The 23,181-nt window shown below is 33.4% G+C and overlaps 1 pseudogene; it reads right to left on the reverse strand.

The window, feature by feature from the left end:
- Window positions 1-1,044: 1,044 nt before the first annotated feature.
- Window positions 1,045-23,181, reverse strand: part of LOC143388923 (ephrin type-A receptor 6-like) — a 112,118-nt pseudogene continuing 89,981 nt past the window's right edge.

Here is a 23,181-nt window from a genome sequence, read left to right on the forward strand (position 1 = left end):
TTTTATGAGTAGATAAATCCTTTGAAAGTTCATATATATTACCCATGACCCTTATATAAAAACAAGTATTTTTTTTCCTTATTTATTTTCTCTGAATTTTTTAATGACTGTGAATATAGCATCAACCAAGATGTCAAAAAATTTAATATGGCACTGCCGGCAAACATCTGTATATAATTTATTTCTGAGAAGGAAATAACTCTAGTATGCTACAGTTTACCAAGAAAATAACTTTTTTTCTATATATGTGTTTTGTTTTTGAGTACTAAATACAAACATAATTGAATAGATGATCTTTATCAAGGGTATATAAAATCTTTATATAGATTCATTAAATTAATAAACCCTCATAAGATATTTCATATAAAAAAGGAAAAATGTCTCTCTTTTAAAATTACAGGTCTTTCATTATCTAACCCTGTGTAATGCTATACTTAACTAGCATTATGCAGTATTAATATAACCTAATACTTGGAACTTATACAAATACTGCTATTTTAATAAATAATTAATGTGTCATGTGGCTGGAAAGTGTACTTAATAATAACAAGGGATAAATTAATTTCTGAAAAGGTCAATACTCAACCTTCAACCTTCAAACACATAACACCTGTATAAACTAGCTTATTTTTTTAAAAAAAATAAAACACATGAATTACCCGTTTAAGTACACTTAAATACTATTCTTTTATTATAATTCAACATGAAAAATGCAATCATTTTTTAATGGTGTTTCAACATGACAGTGTCTCTAAACCACCAACACCGGGACATCAGGCAAATCCTATTTTGAATCCCCATTGGTTTTTATTACTGTGGTTTATTTTAGTATTCTTTATAAAAGTAGGTGAAAACCACAATACATAGTGTTTAACTCCTTTATCAAAATAAAAATAATATATTTTCCCAGGAAGAAAAAACAGATTATACATTTTTCAAATAGATAATAGGAGTCGGTTTTTTATGTAATTAGCTATTAGGAGCAGTATCAAAATGTTTACTATTTTCAAATTATTGTAGAACATGTTTACTTTTAAAAAATAATTAAATGCAAAATAAACTATTTAAATGTTCCTTCCCATGGCAAGAACGCTTAATTTCTTCATATCCTGTACTGCAGATACACCTTCCAAGAGGAACCAGTCAATCTCCATCTGCTCCACAATATAGTTTAGGAGTATCACGCTCTTCAGCACTCTTCACACAAGAGCCCCGTACTTCGACCAAAGAGGAAGAGTCGACTCTTGGGATGGTATCAGGAAATATGGCCAAGTTTCGAACAGTGAAGGGACACTTTTTGTAGAAAACATGAACAGAGACCAGGGCAATGCATGCCCCAATGTCTTGAAATGACACATAAAATCCCTTTCTTTCTATAGGCCCCACTTCACGAATTTCGGTGTTGAGTTTGAGGATGCGATCACCTAAATCCATCTGGGTAAAACTCTCATCAGCAGCAATTGTGCCAATCTTTATATACTGGCTTGGCTTGAATTTAATTGCATGGGACTCATCTGATTCCATATAATACAGATTAAAGGTTTCTTTGCAAGTCCCCAAGACCCAAGGGATGCTGTTACAATCCCTTAGTGTGAACTTCATTTCCACATAAATTTTCTGAGCTGCATCACGTAAGATCCAGTTTGTTCGAAGCCAGTTGTTTTGGTTTGACTCCATTACATTGCATACCTGGTAAGTATGAATAGGCCTATTGTGTTCATCCATTTCAGTGATGGCATCCCACTGTGAAAAGAAAAAAAATTAAGTAATTATAAAATGATAATGGTGAAACGGAAACTTCCAAAAGTTTTAACAAAAAGTGAATTGAAAGGATACAAATGAAGCTGTTCAAAGCAATAATGCAACAGCATTTTAATCATGAGCCTCTGGTTGAAAGGATGGTTTCTGCAATTGACCATCCCTGTATGAATCTTGCCTTCTTACATATTAACTGTATGACCTACAACAACTTTATTTAATGTCTCTAATTTCCTTAAGTGTAAAATTAAACTTAATATTACCCATTTTATAGGACTGTTATAAAGTATATACTACATAAATACATAAAGAGCAGTTTAATTATTTCCTGTAACACTAAAAGAACATAAAGAAGCATTCATTATCTGATTAAAAAAAAAAAGAAAAGAAAACAATGAGACCCACGATATATGCTCTCTGTTTTCCCCATCTGTCCTCATATCCAATTTGCCCCACATCACATCATGATGTTTTTTACAGTATTCAGTAAAATATTTACATGGTTCTTTGGGGGGATGTTTACATGGAGAAAAGGGCCAGAAAAATCACACAAGAAATATGAAACTACTCAAAGACAGTATATAATGATACTTAAAGTTGTGCATTATCCTTGATGTCAAATTTGTGAAAAAAATTGTTTCTTCGATCATTGACAGAAAAAAGATGAGGAGGAAGAGGAGGAAGAAAGGAAGAAAGAGAAATAAAGAAATTAGAATTGGACTCAATACCAAAGCAATTGATAAATTTCATCTTAACCAAGAAGAGAGAAAATACTTTACATTAGATTTCTAAATTTGAATTTGATTTCCTAAAATAAGAAAATAAATTCAAGATTGGTACAACTGTAAAAGAATATGAAATTTACTAACATATCTGGAAATTGGGACCTGAGACAAGAATATAAGTTTAAGGCCTTACATACAAAGTGTATAAATATTTTTAAATAGTAAATCATACTTTAAATAAGATGAAAATTTAAATTTTTATATTCTTACTTTGTAAAGACAACTTCCTAACAACCTCAGATGCCAGGTCAATGCAAAAATACTTGTATTTTTTAGAATAGCAAGGGAAGTATGTGGTGGTCCACAGAGGGCTAGCCTCTAACTTCAGTCAGTCCTACTGCTGTTCCATTCCTTGACTCTAGCTCCATATCAATCCATGAGGGCTTCACCATGTACATATGGTGGGCTATAAGCCTTCAGGTACAAGCTGTGCCCCTTTCCTGCTACCCAAAGCTGCCAACTTTGGTCTTCCATTTAGCTTGAGATGAGCAGAACAATGCACAGTATTTCCATTGGAGGATGGACCTCAAAAGGACATGGAGTTCCTGAAGGAAACCTGAGCTTGAAAAAGAAATTATGGGGTTTTTACTATCTGTGGTCTTATGAAAGAGGATTTATGTGGCAAATCTCCTCATCCCTCAAGGTTAGAGCTTCATGAAGAGGAGTGAGGCCAGAGGAGAGAAAGGGCAAGATCAAGAAAAGCTCTAGACACAGAGCATGGCCTTCCTTTTCTGGGTCTAAAGATGACAGGAAGATAAAGAGTACCCCAATTTGGAATTTGAAAATATTATAATTATTCTTTTTTAACATGCAGAGTTAAATATAATATTTAAAGAACCCAGTAGGTTCTACCTCACTATTAGTCGGTTAATGTAAACATTTACTTCAAAACACTTTTAACTTCATAAAATATACTGTGAATCTTACAGGTCACTTGTTAATAATTAATGAATTTATTGTATGTGTCAAGTTCCATAAAAGTGTGAAAATGAGGATACAAGGCTTGTTCTCAGTGGAAATATTATTGTATCTTTAAAATAAAAAAAATAAGAAAATGTAACTGATAGCATAGGTTTGTTTATAAGTAACAATGGAATGGGATATATAATAAACATAGTATGTGCTCAAATGAGAACTTATTCATGAATTGGAGTGGTTTGGAAGGATTGGCAATGAAGAAGGCACTTGACATGCACCTTAAAGACTAAAACAATTCAGTAAGGCAGAGGGGAAGATGTTGAAGCTAATGTATAAAACTAATCTACATGCCTACACTTTGAGAAAACTTTAAGATTGTACCACAGATATCTAATGGATTAAATTTCAAAATTTCATTCAAAACAAATACATAATTCATTTTCTATGTGTATAGATAAAGGTAGAAATTAGAGAAACATACAAATCAAACCACCATTAATTCTGTCATTAATTTGACAATTTGCTTCAACTGCATTGCAGTCACTGAACCCAAAATATTCTAATTCCTTAATCTCCTGATACTAATTTTTTTTCAAATATGTTTTATGTTGGAATAAAATAGTATACTCATTGGCTATAATTTGGATCTGAAATATCTCCACCATGTTAAAGACTTGATTGCTAATCTGTAGCACTTTGGGGAGACTGGCCGAATAGAAGGAAATTAGATCACTGGGAGAGTGTTCTGAAAGGAGATATTGGTTATACACACACACACACACACACACACACACACACACACACACACACACACACACATCCTCTCTTTTCCCTTCATGACTGCCATGAGGTGAGAAGCTCCTCTGCCACATGCTCATTCCATTATGTACTGTGCTGCCACAGACCCAAGGGCAGTGATGTCAAGTGATCATGAACTGAAACCTCTGAAATAGTGAGCCAAAGTAAAACTTTCCTTCTTATAATTGGATTATCTCAGGTATTTGTCACAGTGAAAAAAAAATCTAACACACCATTATATAAAAATTTGCTAAGATACAATGTAGAAAAAAACTTAGTAAACCAAACCATACATTTGCAAATCATTTCTGTTTTTATGGCCAACATAGGTAGGACAGAGATTCTTTTGTCTTGATTTTTTAAGCCCTTTCTTTAGATCAAGTTGTGGATAGATGAATTACGAAGCGATAGAAAAGGTTAAAAACTTCAAGTTTCATGATCAGTAAGAAGTTTTGCTTAAGCAAGAATTAGGTATAGTCCAAAGGACTATTTCTTTGGGCTACATGTTCATCTTGGATGTAATGACCTCTGAGGAAACTATACACTGAGTTTATACTCATTAAAGCTTTATACTCATTAAAGTAGCATAGAAAGGGCTGGGATGTAGCTCACTGGAAAAGCATTTGTCTTGTATTCACAAAGCCCTGGGTTCCACCCCCAGTTCCAAAAAAGACAAAAAAAAGTAGTAGTAGTAGTAGCACAGATTTTCATACCTTAATGGTATTCATTTTCATGATATCAGTAAGGAATCCAAGGCTCCCAAGTTAAAGTAATTGCTCATTGCTGTACTTGTACTGACCATGAACTAGAACCAAGGCTTCTGGCTTGATTTTCCATAGTCTATGTAATGTTTTGGCATCTTATAAAGCTTGCTGGAGAGAGTTGAGCAGATGAAAAAATTTCCCTCCCAGGGCTAGATAATTCTTAGAGATTGCAAAGGACTGACCTGAAGTGAATCTTTTATATGCCAAACAACCAACCCCAAGTCTAAATCCCCAAACACCCACTTATCTAACTCTCACACAGGCAGCCAATATTCCAATATTCCTCTTGTTCTAAATCATCCTAGGCTGGGTATGAGGCATTTAGAGACCACTCTTAAAGTAAAAATCCCACAGGAATTATTTAAACTAACCATGCTGAAGTGCCTACTATGCAGTACCTTACCTTGGAAATCTCATTAAAGACTTCTGGCCTGGAGTTTTGCCATCTACCATCTCACCAAAACCTCTATTGTCTTTCATGGCATGTACAGACTCCCTCTGTGGGACTCATGAGTAAAGAAATGTACAGACTCCCTCTGTGGGACTCATGAGTATATAAATCTTCCAAAGCCATATTACTTTTTCTGCTATAGACACCACAACTATATCATAACATATCCAACCATAACTATATCATAACATATTCAACATGCACATTCTTAAAATAAATAGTCATATGACTCTTAAGACATTCTTTCCCAGAAAATCTCTGAAGGAAAACTCATTCTTGCTAAAGCAACAGTTTTCATTAAGCAAGATAGTTCACATGACAAAACTTGCACTCATCATCTATAATTCATATATCCACTCCTGTACCCAAAGAAAGCAACTCATAAAGAACTGGAAAAAAATTTCTTTGTTCTACTTACACAGGCTGTAAGAACAAACATAGTTTATAAGATACTCTACTATGAAGAAGCTTCAGTGACTTGATTTTTTTGGTTTTCTGAGCTTTTTTGTGCACTATACATTGGCTTATTGCTTTTATATTATGATACTGTTAGTCTTACATGAAAAATTTGAAAAAAATTAAGAGCAAAATGAATTCATGAAGGAGGAATCAGTATGTTTTGCTTCAGTGCCTGCTATATAAAAGCAAACAGCTGATGGAATTGACCAATACAATAGCAGAACTAATGAGATGTTTGATTATTTTCATCCTATATTTTCAACATTTAGGCGGTTCATGTATATTTAAACATTTCACAGCTGGAAAATAAGTATATTTGTTTTACTAGGGGTAACAGCATTTACCCACTGGATACATATGACAGGGCATTTATCTTAGTGCTGAGCTCTGCCATTCCCATCTCAATTGAATATTTCTTAGAACTGACAGGAGTACAGAGTTCTAAATAGTCTGTAGTGCATTTATATCTGAGCGCTCTCTTTAAAAAAACATCTCTACCCACATATGAAGTTTTTGTTTCCATAACAAGTCAAATAAACTAGGCAAAAAACTGAATTACTTTTGAGAATAGAAAGTTAGAACAAGAAAATTAATATTTAAAGCAGAAATATCATTGAAGAATCAGACTGCTTTCTTTTCTCACAGATATTAAAATAAGTCAAACACATAGCCTTTGTAGGGAAGGAATGTTCAGATAATAAATTGATTAAACTGACCATATATCCAAGTCCTCATATAAATGTCTCAAATGTATATCTTCCTCCTTTTGAAAAATATTTAGAATGCAACAGGAATATAAATTTTATTCCATAGTAAACTTTGAAATTTTAAGATAAAAGCAGATAATTTCTCAAAATGAAATGAACTACTGCAAAGCTAATTAAATTTTCAAAGAAAGTGAAAGTCCTGAAAACTCACTTAAAGAACTAGCAAAGGAAAAGATCAATCACTCTCAGACTAATAGGTTTACCTCTGTATCCCTAGAAATACATGGTAGGGAGGAAAGTCATGCCCTGACTATCTGAGGACCATACACAGCGGCAGGGTTTGCTGATTCAAGGGGAATAAAAATAAAAATCTGTAAAAAGTAATGTTATATGTACTGATAGGAAGGAATGAGACAGAAAACACTCCAAAAACATTGGAGAAAGACATTGCTGTACAGAAGTACTTTGGTCTTTACCTCTGCCTCCTAAAGAATAAGTATTCAAATGTAGATCAAAACTTTTTCCTCCCTCTCCACTCTGTGCTTTAATAAAATTATTGATTCCTGAATTTATTTCTGCTGCAAACTGTAACAGATCCCAACTCATGCCAAAATGAAAAAAAAAATTTGTGGAGAAATGTTTTTTTTCTTATCTTTTTATTCCTCAACATGTGGTTGTGATAAACATATAAAAGGGAAGCCATGCAGAGAAAAGACTACAACAAAGCACCATTTCAAAGATATGACTCCAAAAAAGTAAATGACCTTTCCAGTTGTCTAGTCTTACTGGCAGATGATTAATTAATAATGCAATAAAAGCAAATTATTCATTTTCCCCAATGAGCACTTATCTAAAGATATGTTAAAATAAAACAAAACCAAACTCCTGATGAATCCTTAATTCCTCGTCAGGTTCCCTATGTAATTTGTTCCACAGTGTTTTGAGTCTATGACTTAACTAATTAGTCCCACAGATAATCAAGTTTATTAGAAAAAGGAGCAAGAGAGAAGTAAACCATCAAATTCATCCTAAGAAAAAGAATGGTTCAGAATGAAGAGAAGCTTTTATTTGGTAAAATGACATCTATCTGATTTGTTCAGAACATTCTTCCTGCCCCTTGCATAAAAAAAATAAACTATAGTTATTGAACACACAGGCAGCTCATTATGTAACTCTGTGGTGGCTTAATTTTTTAAAGCATATACATCTAATATTTTCTATCAATGAAAAGCTTCTTAAAGGGCCTTCTTATTCTAATATGATATTTTCCTCACAACCACTTAAAAATTCACTTTGAGTCAATATACTGACATAAACTTAGAAAATTAGTGCCCTGAATACTGCTGCTAGGCATGTAGTTAATAACATAAATCTGTTTTTGCAGCAGAAAAGCGAAGGCTCTGCATTTAAATGATAACTAGTTTCAGAGAACAAAATGAGAAGCAAAATGTATCATGTGCAGATACATTTCTATTTCACTTTGGGCAAACATAAAACTTTTTTATTAGTACTACAAAGATATTTAATTTAAAAAGATATGAATTTGCTGGTATCTAGAAGACAACTGCTGAGACTGAGTAAGTTTTACAAATAAATTTATTACTTTTTGTGGATTATTCCTATTAATAAAACCAAAATATTATAGCAATGAGGATAATTTCCACTAAGAAGAAAAGATCATCCCATTAAAAACATCAAATATTCATGAAGATTAAATGTCTGATAATAGAGTCCACCTTCTATATATCCAAAGATCTTAACTGGTATTATCAGAAGTCAAGAATTTACTGAACAAATGAATAAAAATTCTGCAAATATCATCTTTGAATATTTATAGCAATACTACAGTAAAGAGATATCAAAAATTCATCTAAATTATTCTGCCTTAATATTCAACAATACCTGAGGACCATGCTAGGTTTCATGGGACTTCAGAAATATAGAAAGCACAGAATAATTATCTCACAAGCCACATTTAATTTAATTTTTGATCTTATATACATTAGCATTTGTATGAAGCGTTTAATCCTGGTTTTAGAGATGGAGGAACTGACCTGAAGAACAAATTAACTCACTTGAGATTTTAAAGAAAACACAAGACTAAACATCAAATGTATCTGAAAATGTATGCTGACCCATATGAAAGCTTTAAATTAAAATAAGTATATGTAGAATGCTAGTTCAACAAAAGTAGAGACTTTGTGTTGTTCATCAATGCATCCCCCTTACCAAGGGAATATTTACAAAGCTCACAGTAGGTTCTTAGTATTTGTTGAATATTCAGGTGAATAGCACGAGGCTTGAATTCTAAATTAATTCTCAATGCATCTACTAATGTGGAGACTTATTGTTTCTTAGGTCAAGATTCTAAATATCATACATGTAAAGAAATATGTAAGCTTTTAGCACTCTCCCAAACCAGAAATGTTATTTTAAAAATATCAGAATAATGTAGCTGATTATAGATAATTCAGATGCCATGCCTTAGCTGAAGCCTAGAAACAACAAATGGCTTTTGGGGCATTATGCTAATGCACAAGATATTTAGTAGAAGAAAATTCAAGTTTAGAACTCTCCCTCTTTATATATCATATGTGTGTGTGTGTGTGTGTGTGTGTGTGTGTGTGTGTTTTCAAAATGGAGGTAAGCAAAGAAGGAGGACAGAAAAATTATTTTAGGAACATATGTTTGCATTGGGAGAGATAGTGACCCGAGCAGGCCATATGCAATCAAGGCTGCTTGGCAAGTACCCTTTGATTGAGCAGGATTTTAATAAAAAAGGACTACTTATAGATTCTGTCAAATCATCCATCTTTGCTCTAACTTTTAATTAAGTCCATCGTCCACAGCTGTAACTGTAATTAATTTTATATTTTAAGTAAAAGGTACAGTATTTCAATACATTAATTTATGAATTGTTAATTCTTGCAAATATCAAGTATAAAATACTCAAACTGTACATATTAATGCAAATTGTGAGATACAAGTGTGATGTTCTATGCATGTTATAGAAGAAAATGATTACTAAAAGAGAACATATTTAAATATATTAAATGCTGCTGAAAGGTGTAGTAAAATAAAGAGCTCAATGTATACTGCAATTATTAACAGAGAAGTTACTGGTGGCCAAGACAAGAAAACATTTGATGAAATGTTGCTATGGCATTCATCTTCATGCAGAAATCTGGAGAAGAGCTATTTCATATTGCAGACACATAATGAGTAAAATAATTAGTAGAGAATCTTTCAGGGTAAGATCATGATTCTCTATAAACCTTATTTGGTCAAATTTTGGCTCACTAATGTTGCCTTAACACTTCACAGTTATATTTTTTCTTGTTATTTTAAATACCTTAGATCTTCACAATTATATTAAAATTAAAACTTTAAGACTTCAGTCCCACTGGAATGACTTCTCATAGGACAACCTTGTTTAACATTAGAATTCTACATATGAACTCTGTTTGTGATCACCTCAAACACAACAGAACGGTCAAATGGTAAAAGAGCAGCAATAATAAATAAAATAAAGCAAATGAGGATTTGCATAGAGCAGTGATGATAAGGAGGCACTGAACTGTCATTCAGAGGGGTATGTGATTAGGTCTCCAGACCTCAGGGGACACCTGTCTCCCAAAAGTGATAAGACTAACTAGATGTTACCTATTGGGCATGAATACATCCACTTAGATATTTGAAGATTTGAAAGCATACCACTTGAAATGACTATGCTTTTTTTATTCTCTGCAAACTGGGAAATGGGATTATGATATACTGGGATATGATGATATTGTTTTACCCAAAGCTAGAGTTGTATATATACTAATAACCAAAGATGTTACTGTTTATTTCATGGAAACACAGTAGGAAAGATCAGAGTAAATCATGTATTTTCCCACAACTTTTCATTTTGGCTTATCTGTTCACTTTTACATAATAGGTGGGAGAAAACAGAAAGAAACCCATTGTATGACATATAATTTTTCTGGAAATGAACTCAAGTTGCACTGTGTATACAGGAATACCCAAGCAGATCTGGCAAACAGCCATACCCTGGAGAATTCTTTCCAATAGATTTTGTTACAATTAATTGTAAATACTGGTAGAAAATTCCTCCAAAAAAAAAAGAAAAGAAAAAAAGAAGAGAAGAAAACCTATTCCAGGAATGGGTTCTCAACAATGGAAAAGAGTAGGTCTTTACAAGCCCCAGAATTAGGTGAAGTTGGTAAAGATTTGTAGGAAATTAAAGCTTGTGCAAGAAAGGGAGTATCTGAGTTAAACTAATTTGACATATGCCTGTTGGTGTTTTATATGAGGATGATAAATTAATACAAGTATTACTAGATAAGTGCTTAACATATGAAGTATGTTATTAGTTTTTGCTCTTCTATTTCTAAGCAGCTTTCAGATTAGTCAAAAAAATTGCTTCTTAGTACTTAATCCTTTTTCATTGTCTTTGTTCTCTGACTTATCTTTTTTTCTTTCCCTTTGTCTTGGTAAACCACTACTGGGAATGAAGTATTGCTAAATGGTGCTAAAGGTCACAAAGAGTTGGCTGGACAGTACTGTCTACCAGAAAGCACAGGCAAGGACAACCTTAACTCTCTCTGTACAAGGCTGTTTCTGTTTAGGTTAATGTGCTTTAGCTCAAACAGCATATTGAAGTCTGAATGACAGGGTGAAGATTTCCCATGAATCTTAATAAACAGAACAGAAAAAAAAAGTAATCTGGGAATGTTTGCTTCCATTCTAAGTTCTCAGCTCTTCTGAGAATGAAATCTCTTTCATCTGAAATACTATTGTTGGTGTGTGCTCAGAATGCTAGTCTTCTGGAAGCTGCTTTAGCATTAGGACTGTGAGCAGGTCCCAGTCAGAACTAGAAATAGAAATAAGATCATCATGTTACGCCCTCTCCATTATACTATCTGGTAGTCGGCTTTTCTTTGCTGTGACTAAAATAACTGACAATAAAAACTCATAGAAGTTTATTTTGACTGATGGTTTTGGAGGTTTAGTCCATGGCTGGCTGATTTTGTTGCTCTGGGATTGAGATGAGGCAGAACAATATGGTGGAAGGGCATGCCAAAAGAAAGCTGCAAAGCTCTTTGCAGCTGGAAAACAGAGAGTGTGTGTGAACAAACACAAGGAGCCAAGGACCTATTTCTTGCAGCCATGTCCTACCTGCCTGCAGTTCCCACCAGTAATGTATTATTCCACCAGAAAGATAAATCCTTTGATGAGGTTATAGTTTTCCTAATCTTACCATTTCACCTCTGACCTGTCCTCCATTGCCACATGAGTTTTTCAGGGAACTTTTTGTACACAAACCATAACACTACCCAATCCTGTTCTCCAAACAATCCTATAAACTACTTCAGTTTAATATTCCTAAGGCATAATTCTTAGCTAATCAAATTCTTTCTCTAAAGAAAATCAGGTTTACATATACTTCTTCAAATGGCATTTGATGCTGCATGAGCTGACTTCAGTTAAGTTTAATTTCACTTCTTCCATGAAGCAGATGCTGTCAGAGTTCGGCCCATTTCCTATAACTTTTCAGGATGTGTTAACATCAACTCTATGTATGAAGGCTGAACCCCTGAAAAAAAAAGAAAAAAAAACTATAGAAGTTTTCTCTGTATACGTGACAGGTCAGCAGTGCTAAGAAATTAATACCCCTAGGAAAAAAATCATCAAAACATGATTAGTAGAATTTAGTGAATGAGACATGTTTTATACCATTTTCCTGAATGTCCTGGTGGAATTAAGCACCAATTATCTATGATATCAAGCAGTTTTATAAAGTGCCCTTTAATGTTGACATCATCTTCTTTCTTCATTACTTTCCTCCCCAATCCATGCCCCTGAATTTTCCAAACAAACTACCAAATTTTTGTTTCAGCACTAGTTTATGAAGGACCTAGAACAAGACAGTGGGCATGAAAATGATTCCCAGAAGCAGGTACCCCAGTAACTGTATTACTCACTGTCCAAATGGCCAAGGACTCCACTGCTATTGAGATAATAATGAATGCTGCTATTCTGAAGCATCTCAACTGCCAACATTATTTCTGTGGTAAAGTGGGATTTCATATAGGCAGAGGCTAACATTCGAGTAAGTAATATATTTAGAATTTGAGTGAGCTACACTCCAATAGCAAAGGTAATTTATAAGGACAATGGTCATTGTTAAGTGCTATCAATGCACTGAAGAAAGAACAACAACATACTCAACTGATCCAACCTCCAACTCATGGAATATTCTGACACAGAAGGTGTTAATAATATCAGGTGGATATGCAGAACAAGATCAGGAGTTGAAATCAATAAATCAAACTGTAGAGAAAGATGACTGTTTAGCCATGATGTATCTCCTGCAGTAAAGTCAGGATGGACAGGGAATGATTTAAGTTCTAGATTGATTATAGATGGATACATTTGTATTTAAACACTGAGATTTTCCTGAAGTCTGTGTGTGTACAAATGTGACTCCCTCATTATTGCTAGACAATCAGCAGCCTTTCTTTGTCTGGGAGACATTCAAAAGCAACATCTCAGTCAGGTGTCTGGCAAAATGAAATCTGTCCCATTAGAGCTGTCCCTTCCCTCCCAACTTAAGAGTTCAAAACCAATAATGAAGATCAATTTTGGGTATAAACCAAATATAGATATACACTGCCTTCATTGAAATGGAAGGGATTATTCATCTGAAGGACCAAAGGACCAAGACAATGTATTCAGGCAAGAACTGCAAAACCATGGTTTTTAATGGATCTTGAGACTGTTGGGCAATAGAGGAAAGAAAGGCAGATCACAGTGAGTTGAATGATATGTGACTATTCACTGAGGACTCTGGGTTAATGGAAGCTGGAGCTGGAGTTGGTATAATATACTATTTTATTAGGATACTTCTTCAAAGCATGTGGGAGGAGGAATGATGACCTAGAATCAAAAGGATAATATTTGTTCAAAGTTTAGATAATGGGTTCAAAAGAGTCCAACAATGGAGTGCACAAGAGTGGGTTTATTACATAACACTAGGGAAGTGCCAGCTGACTATGTTCCTGTGCCTAACCCTTTCATAAAACAGGTAAGCCAGAGAAGGAAGAAAGGGAGGAAGGGAAGGAAGGAAAAGAAGGAAATAGGATATTGTGGGAGAAAAGTGCAAAGGAGAACACCTTCATCTTGAAAAACAGTCTTGGTTGTTCTTTACAGACCAGATTTGAAGGTTGTAGGGAGAGTTTGCTTATAAAAGTAGTTCCCCAGTGTCAATAGTAATGCTAGGATTTTGGAATATCTGAGGCCAGAAGGCAAGACTTAACCAGAAGAGAAAAGATGAGTGAAATTATTCTAAGTGCCAAAATAGGTGGCCAAGTTTCAGTGGCAAACTTAGGGATATGTGGCATTAGCTAATAGATTATTCTCAGGAATTAATCAGATGGGAAGCCAGAGAGGGTACTGCAGGACCTACAAAACCAAAGAATTTCAAGACTACATGCCATCACAGGCTGTCAGCTCCGACAATGAAAAAAATCACTATTCTAGACTACTTTCTGCAGTGCACCAGTTCTCATACCCCAAGCCCATTACCATAACACACACCTCAAAGTAGTCCTTCACCGAAGGACCCTAGGGGATTGGGTAACAATTATACCAGCTCACATGCCCTGAATGGCATAACTAAGACACCCCAAAGATATGATTGTCTTTATGCCGTTTTGTCAGTATCAGGTTCCAGGTTCTCTGCAAAGCATGTAACAGGGAAAAATGAAATCACTATAACATTTTTGTTACTTTCTCTTTTTACCTATTCCTATAATTCTCTTACCCTAATATTTCTCTCTACATGTTAAAAGTTATTCACAGTTAAGGAAACTATATATAAAATAAAAACTTCCCAATATTTCCAATCAAATATGAGTTTTGTTTGTGTGGATATTTGGTTTCTTTTTCTATTTCCTGAGCAACATATTTATTACTGAAAAACATACTACATGGGACAACTGCACATCTACATGCAAAATATGAAGTCAAGACCTCTTTCTTATGTCATACACAAAAAATAATGCAAAGTGGTTTACAGACCTATGTGTAAAAGCCAAAACTATAAATATCTGAAAACACAGAAGTGAATCTTACTTTAGATTATTCAATGGTTTCTTAGTTATAAAAAAGTGTCCTGTCAACTAAAAAACAAAAATTAAATAAATTAAAAATGGGCCAAGTATTTGAATAGACATTTCTCCAAAGAAAATAGACAAATGGCTAATAAGCATATAAAAAGCTATCAGAATCATTTTCCATTAGAGAAGCCCAAACCAAAACTAAAGTATAAAACTACTCCAAACAAACTGGGATGGCTAGAAACAAAATAACAGACAATAATATGTATTCATGAAAACATGGAGTAATGGGAACCCTCAAACATTACTATTGTGGATGTAAAGAGGCACAATCACTATAGAAAATGATCTGTCAGTTCTTTAAAAATGTTAAATATAATGTTACCATGTGACCCCTTAACTCCACTGCTAGGTATCTATACAAGAGAATTTAAAATATTTCCATATAAGAACTTATACATGAATATTTATAGCAGCATTCTTCATACTAGCCAAATGTTCAGACCCAAATATTCATCAACTGATGAATAGATAAATAAAATGTGGTATATTTACACAATTGAAGAGTATTTGTCAATTGGAAGGACTGCCAAATTATTCCTAATAAAAAGAAATATAGCAACATGGATATATCTTGAAAATCTTATGCTAATTGGAAGAAGCCAGACACAAAAGACTGCATTTATTATATGTTTCCATTTATATAAAATGTCAAGAAGAGATAAATCCATAGAAACAGAAAACAAAAACAGTTAATTTTTTGCCTGAGGGTGGAAGTGGGGGTTGAGCAGGCACTCCTCATGAGCACAGAATTTCTCTCTAGGATGCTGAAAACACTTTTAAACTCTTTGTTGATGAATGCCCAGCTCTGTGAATATACAAAAACCTATTAATTGTATACTTTATACTGTGACTCTCATATGACATTAATTTTATCTTTATTAGTTATCTTTTTGAATTCAATGTTGCATAATGTTCACTCTTTTCCCTCTTGGACCTTATGTCTGTATTATTTAAGATGGTGTAGTTGAAAGCTGAACAATCTTAGGGAGAAAAAAATAATTGTCTTATTTCTGTAATATTTCTGGAAAAGAAGGAGACTGTCTCACGGAAAAGTATATTCCAGAAGTCAACTGTTATGACACAGTCCTGGTTTCCAGTGTTTATTTCTTGACTTTTGTCTCCCTTACAGTACATGGAGTTAATACACATGGATATAAATACAGCTACGCAACTCAGAGCTTAAATCCCTATATTTTTTTTCTTAAATTTGCACTTTAGAGTCACATACGATTGTTAATTATGGACCTAGTATATGAATAAAAACTATGTGATCTGGGAGATTCATTTTGGTTCTCAACTATTAATAAAATCAAAATATATTATATATAATACTTATAATCAAGAGTTTATTCTAATAATTTAATAACATGCGACATAGCATAATAGCTAATATGCATTATATATTGAAAATATTGGTTCCTAAAATAAAGGAGATTCATCCATGTTAATGAAGGAAAGTATGCTGGTAAGGTAATAGTCAGGAACCATTAGGTTAATATATAAGCCAATCAGATATTCCCTTTTAAAATATGAATTGAGAAACAGGAGATGCCAGGTGAGATACAAATGGGATTGGTAGTAACTATTTGAAAGTAAATCTGAAAGTTTATTATATAGCATAATTATAAAGACAATGTGAATAATGTGGAAATTTAGCTGATGAAGAAACAGATGAGTGGGAATAACTAAAACTATAAATTCTTCCCACTTCTTGTTTTACTTCTACATTCTCTTGGTATATGATTTCTCACTATCTGATTTATACCTAGACACCTCACTCTTCACTTAATTCCAAATTTATGTATACAGCAGCCTTTTTGACATACTTAGATATCTGCCCAATATGTAGCATGAATAATGGGTGCAAAAGATCTCTTGATTCTATCTACTCACATCCCCCCACCCGGCCAGTCTTATCCATTTTTTTAAACACAACCACAATCTGCCATAAAGCCAAGGCCAAAGTCTAAGAAAATACTTCATTTATTGTCCCCTCTTCAAATGTGGCATTTATTCAAGAGCTAAACACAGACATCATACATTCAATTTTCTCCATCTGTTTTGCTAATAATTTAAATGAAACCATCACCATCTCTTGCTGGCACCATTGCAATCTCCATCCAATCAGTCTCCCTAAATTTCTTCTCATAATCAACTTAATAATCATAATAAAACAAGAATGACTTTCAATAATACAATTATTGGGATCTCATCAATAATGAAGACTCTAAATTTTATCAATAGAAATAACAAGCACTTCATAGTTATGGTTCACTAATACCCATACCTCTCTCCTACAAACAGTAATAATGCCATATAAATAGCCAGTACAAGACAACTGAAATCATTCAATAAATATGTCACCATCAATATTAGTAATATTATTCATCAATGTTATTAATAGTATTTATTGAATAAATACAAAGACTTTGTAAGAAATGTTACCCATAATCCTCACAAAAATCTAATAAAGAAGGTACTAGTGTTATCCACAATTTACATTTAAGAAGACTGAGTCTTAAGGACATTGAGTCTTATATTCCAAATGCTGAAAACTTGCAAATAAACTGAAAATTAAAATCTAAAAGGAACCATGACAGTAGTGCATGGAGAATCCCAAATTCTAGGAACAATTGAATCACATTATCTTGAAAGAGTGCAAACCTCCTAACTCTCACTCCCAAGACTTCAGGTTCTCTCTTGAAATAGTTGCTGTGAGGCATGACTTTACTACATTTTCTCTCTGTCTTGAGGTCCAATAGTTCAGTTTGGGTGGAAGATGTCATGTATGCGTGTCATTATTAGAAAAATTCTCTCTACTTAGGTTAAATAAAAATTCACAAAAATAAACTTTTTCCAGGTGCCTTTTTTTTTTAACTTAAAAGAACTATAATGTGACTTGGTTATTGACTCCCAGGGATTCCATTATTTTCAAGTCACCAGTCAGCATTATAATGACAGGCATTACCAGATGACTGAGATTTAATAACGCAAATTATACTGTTCACTCATAAGATTCTCCTAGTTTCTGATATATTCCAATTATAGACAATATAGTGAAACAGGAGAGTTTCCTTGATAGTAAGCACACTTCTGCATATATGAAAGTATTTCCAAATATCAAAGACTCAATTTTGTATCTTCATTTGTTTTTAATATTTAAAATTGAAAGCGTCTGTGTCCAATATGTTAATGTATTTAGCTATCTAGCATATTCAATGATATTTTTTCCTTTATTTATTACTCAAATATTCCCCAACCACTTAGATTCCCTCCCTTTTGGATCTTGTGTTCTGATCCACCATTGTCACTGCATTTCTGTTATTCAAATTCCCTTCAATGACTCCTTATTAACATTCACTTATTTTTGTTTCCAAATACTCGGCATATTATTCCTGCTCTGTTCAGCATAATTTTGCTAACTCCAAAAGTTATTTATTTCATCAAAATTATATTTTTCTTATCACTGTGGTTCAGATTTTCTGTACCTTTAATTTCCCACTCCTGTGTTGTGTTTTGTATATCTGGACAATATTTTTTCACTTTCAATTAAATTTTATTTTAATGCCTTTCTGATAAAAAGGACAATTCTTCTACCATATCAATGCATATAAAATGTGTCTTCTAATTTAATTCTAAACTCCGTAACTTGCTGTTTACATATATATTTTAGTTTCATTCAAATGTTACTATACTCAATTAGAAACAAGGAAAATTCCATGTGAGTCTATTGGTTTTCATTACAGAACCTGGAAAATCTGATGGTAGTGAGCTCTGAGGTAAGTGCATTATTTGTTTCTATTTCGAATCAATCTGTTCACCATTGTTTAGTAGATCAATGGGTCGTAGCTGTCTGGGCACAGTTACACTTTCTAATTCATTCATTAGGAGTATTTATTATCACCTGTGTGCCCTTTACTAGAACAATTTCTTAATAAGCTTCTAAAAGAGGGGAGAATGTGAAAAGGAGGATTTTCTGCTAATTACCAATCTCTTAGCTGCTTCTCTATGTACATGGATTGTTACTTAAGAAAGTTTAGAAGATACTTGTGTAGAGATTCATACTTACTGAATAATGTTTTAAATTTTCTTTTCATGTTCTTTTTACGCTGTAGAACACTTTTCAGTTTAACAACCTCTGACACTGACCTGCTGATATATTTGCTCAGGAATGAAGAGGGCATGTTTACTCCATTCCCACTGAAATATGATTTACATAACTATGAAAAAGGATATGTTTTTAACATTTTTATTCCCTAGAGCTACCAGCAAATGATTCCTCTACTGATTTCTTCAAAGCATTTTTCATATCCCACAAACCACAGTTTGTACTGCTCCTACTTGTGAGGATTGCTTTTCAACTGACTACTTTTTTAAAAAATTTTTGTAGTTGTTGATGGACTGAATGCCTTCATTTTTATTTATTATTTTTATGTAGTGATAAGGGTCAAACCCAGTGCCTCACACATGCTAGGCAAGTGCTCTGCCACTGAACTATAGCTCCAGCCCTGACAACTGTTTTTTAATTAAAATGCATTCATCTGAAAAGTAATTAGCATAATGTATAAAAAGGTGGGAAATATTGGACTTACTGACATGGATAAAACACTGAGTTTTTGTTCATTATATATTTTTAAATCATTGAATTCCATCTGTGAAGTGAAAATATTTTTTCAATAAAAATTGTACAGACCCCTACTTTCAAAGTTCTGCCTGCTTCTCTGCATGTAAAAGCACAATGATTGTTTTAAAAATCACATTTTCCTTTTCACAATTAAATTTGAAATTTTCCAAAAATGAATTAAGAAAACACTAGGAGTATTGGTACAACTGAATATAAACAAACATAACTTGCACAATTTTTGTGAAAACTCTTTATGTATCAAAAATTGTTTTCCTTCTGCTTTCTTTGAAAATACACTTTACCAAATACAATAAACATTTCCTGCATAGGCAATAAAAAACCATAAACATTATGAATAAATATCAATAATATTCATATATAATATTGATATTAAAATACATAGAATTATGAATAAATGTAAGCAATATAAAAAGCCCAAGGATATAAAAACTCTAACAGTAAAGACACACATGGTCCACTTTTTTTGGAGGGAACCCTGTCAGCACTCACCAGATTTATAATTTTGATATTCTTTGATATAGTACTTACATTATTAAAAATATATTCTATGAAATAAACCACAATAATGTACACTCAGTATTTCTTCTTGTGAAAAATTAGTACAAATGGAATATATAGAATAGGTAAATAGATAAATTACAGTTTTCCTACATTTATGACTATACTATCAATGTTAATATAGCTCACTAATCCTTCAAAACATTTAATAACACATTCAAAAAGTATTTAATAAAAACCTGCTTTTATTGATTTTTATGTTGGGTACATATCAGTTAAAATCTAAGACAAATTCTCTGCTTCCATGAAAATTTATTTGTAGATAGTTTAAATAAATATATATATATATATATATATATATATATATATATATATATATATATGCACACACACACACACAAATATATATTTGTTGATAGACCTTTTTTTTATTTATATGTGGTGCTAAGAATCAAACCCAGTGCCTCACACATGCCAGGTAAGTGCATTACCACTGAGCCACAGCCTCAGCCAGTGTAGATAGTCTGTTTAGAAAGAAATTTAAAAAAAAATACCAGTAGTAAAGTGCTAGAGAGAAAAATAAAGTGAGGTAAGATAGGGGTGAGTGAATGATGGAGGTGTTCTTTTATATGATGTAATGGGGAGCACTTCTCTGATGTGGTGATATTTGAAACCTGACTCCAGTGCAAGCTAACAAGCAATCTCAAAGAACTCAAAAGGAAGAGGAAAAGGTAAGATCAAAGGGCACAAGTGAAGAGCAAACACAGTTTATTTGAGAAACAGCAAGGGGCCAGTGCACTAGAGATCAGCTTGCAAGGCTGGGTGTGGTAAGAAATGAGTTCAGAGAGCTTTGGGGAGTAAGATCACAAAGACTCTGGCGTGCTGTCAGGAGGATTGTGGCTTTCACTTACAGTAAGATTTCAAACCACTATAGGGTTTTGTCATGAAGAATGACAAGATCTGGCTTACATTTTAAGTGGGTCACTCTGGTTGCTGTCTAGATAATTGGCTGAAGGAAGGAAGTGAGGAAGGGACACCAGTTAAGATGCTATTGAAGTGGTGCAGGTGGAGGGAGACAGAGTCTGAATTAGGAGAGCTGCAGCAAGAGTAATGATTCCAGATAGATTTTAAGGTCATCCCGACATGATTTGTTAATGGTTTGGATATGGTGTACAAGAGAAAAAGAGGAACTGTCAAGTGTGAGATAAATTAGCACATTCTGATATAGAAGGTAGTCTGTGATATATTGTCAGGTGAGATAAAAGACATCTGCAGAAAAAAATGTGTATATTGGGTACATTTTATTAAGAAAAAGAGATCTGGAAAGGTAGATATTAAGATTTAATGGCAGAAAAATATGTATAATCACTCTATTTTTTATTTCTAAAATGGCCAAGAAAAATAAATGCCAACTTTTTCCTTCAAAAAATGGAGGCAGAAGGTGGAAATCTGAACATTTGACTCCACTGATTTTGATATTATTGAGTATGCTAGCATGTATTATCCATCTCATTATTATTTGATTATGTTTTTATTTTTTGGTGGTACTGGGGGTTGAATCCAGGGTCTTGCACACCCAAGGCACTGTTCTACCAGAGTTTTATATCCCTGGCCCTCTACATAACTTTTAAAGCAATTGTAAAAGACTAACTCACTGGAAGAAAAAAGAGATTAAAACATGGATGATGAGTTTTTAAATTAGAAGTTAATGTAATTCAGATAAATGACTTGGAATTTTCAATACCATAAATACTAAATGAATCTCCAAATACAACTTTTCAATTGACAGTAATTTAATCATTGGATATATAAATCTTACCATCTTCATTTTTCTATGACATAGAAGCTAAGCTGTATTTCCAAATGTAATCTCACTTAAAATTAAAAAAGAAAAAGGACATTTGATTAGTATACATAGCAGCATGGGAAACCTATCAGCATATAGTACAGTGGAAAAACAGGCTATGGAATAAAATGTCCTGTATTCAAATATTTCCTATGACATTGGATAATAAATAAATTTAGAAAATCTACATGGTCTTTGTCAAGCACTGCACTGAGTGGTGCTTATCAGACCATTCAGAAGTATCACCCTCTTGGTTGGAGAGTGCAGTGGGATATACTTAATGATGACAGTCTCTTCCTGGTACACAATAAAACAAAAGGAAAAATTGCCAGTCTTGATGATAATAAAGGATTACATTTTCCAAGAACTCTGGCCATATAGTTTCTTTCTCTCTCTGTTCCAAGTACATTGCAGTTTTCTAGACTGCTGAAAAACCATCTCAACCCCTTTTGACTTTATCTGTCCTCTTTGTCTCCTTTCTACCTTCCTCCCTAAAGACAGTGCTACTTTCATCACCACCCCAAGTAATATTTTATCATAAACATCTTAACATCAGGGATTGTCTCTCAAATACCTAAATCCTCTTCAGCAAAAAAGTATGTGCATTTTTACCAACAGGCATTAGTAACAGAGTAGTTAATTAGAAGCATTTTGTAAATACTATACATTTACCAAAAATTCATCCTCATTAGAATAAAAGATAATAAAACTTCAAAGGTGTATTTTAATTTCTTTGTGTCCCAAATATGAGATAAGGTATGCAAGAAAAGAGAACTGAATCAAATGAGAGATTAAAAAGTAATTCTGGGTAGTCAGGCACAGTGGTGCATGTCTGTAATCCCACTGGCTCAGGAAGCTGAGCAGGAAGATCACAAGTTAAAAGCCAACCCTAGCAACTTAGCAGCTAAGAGAAACTCTGTATCAAAAAAATAAACAAACAGGACTAGGGATGGTGCTCAGCAGTTAAGTGCCTCTGTGATCAACCCCGCAGCACACCAAAAAAAAAAAAAGTGCTGGGTAGACAAATAGAAGTTACTGGACTTGTGTCATTTAGTTATAAGAGCATATAAGAGCAATATTGACCATGCTGGGGCAGGGAGAGGGGGACTAGCCTTCTGCCAGAGAATTTCTTAATTATTTATTCTGATAAAAGAGATTTGAGGGACTGGGGTTGTAGCTCAGTGTTAGAGCACTTGCCTTGGATGTGTGAGGCACTAGGTTGGATCCTCAACACCACATAAACATAATAAACAAAATAAAGGTAAAAGAATTTGATCTTTAAAAAAAGAGAGAAATTTGAAACAGTGAATTAACTAAGGAATAAGTAATGAACTTTTTTTTCCACAATCATAACAATACTGCCAAC

This window comes from Callospermophilus lateralis, unplaced genomic scaffold, assembly GCF_048772815.1.
Source record: "Callospermophilus lateralis isolate mCalLat2 unplaced genomic scaffold, mCalLat2.hap1 Scaffold_45, whole genome shotgun sequence".
Lineage (NCBI taxonomy): Eukaryota > Metazoa > Chordata > Mammalia > Rodentia > Sciuridae > Callospermophilus > Callospermophilus lateralis.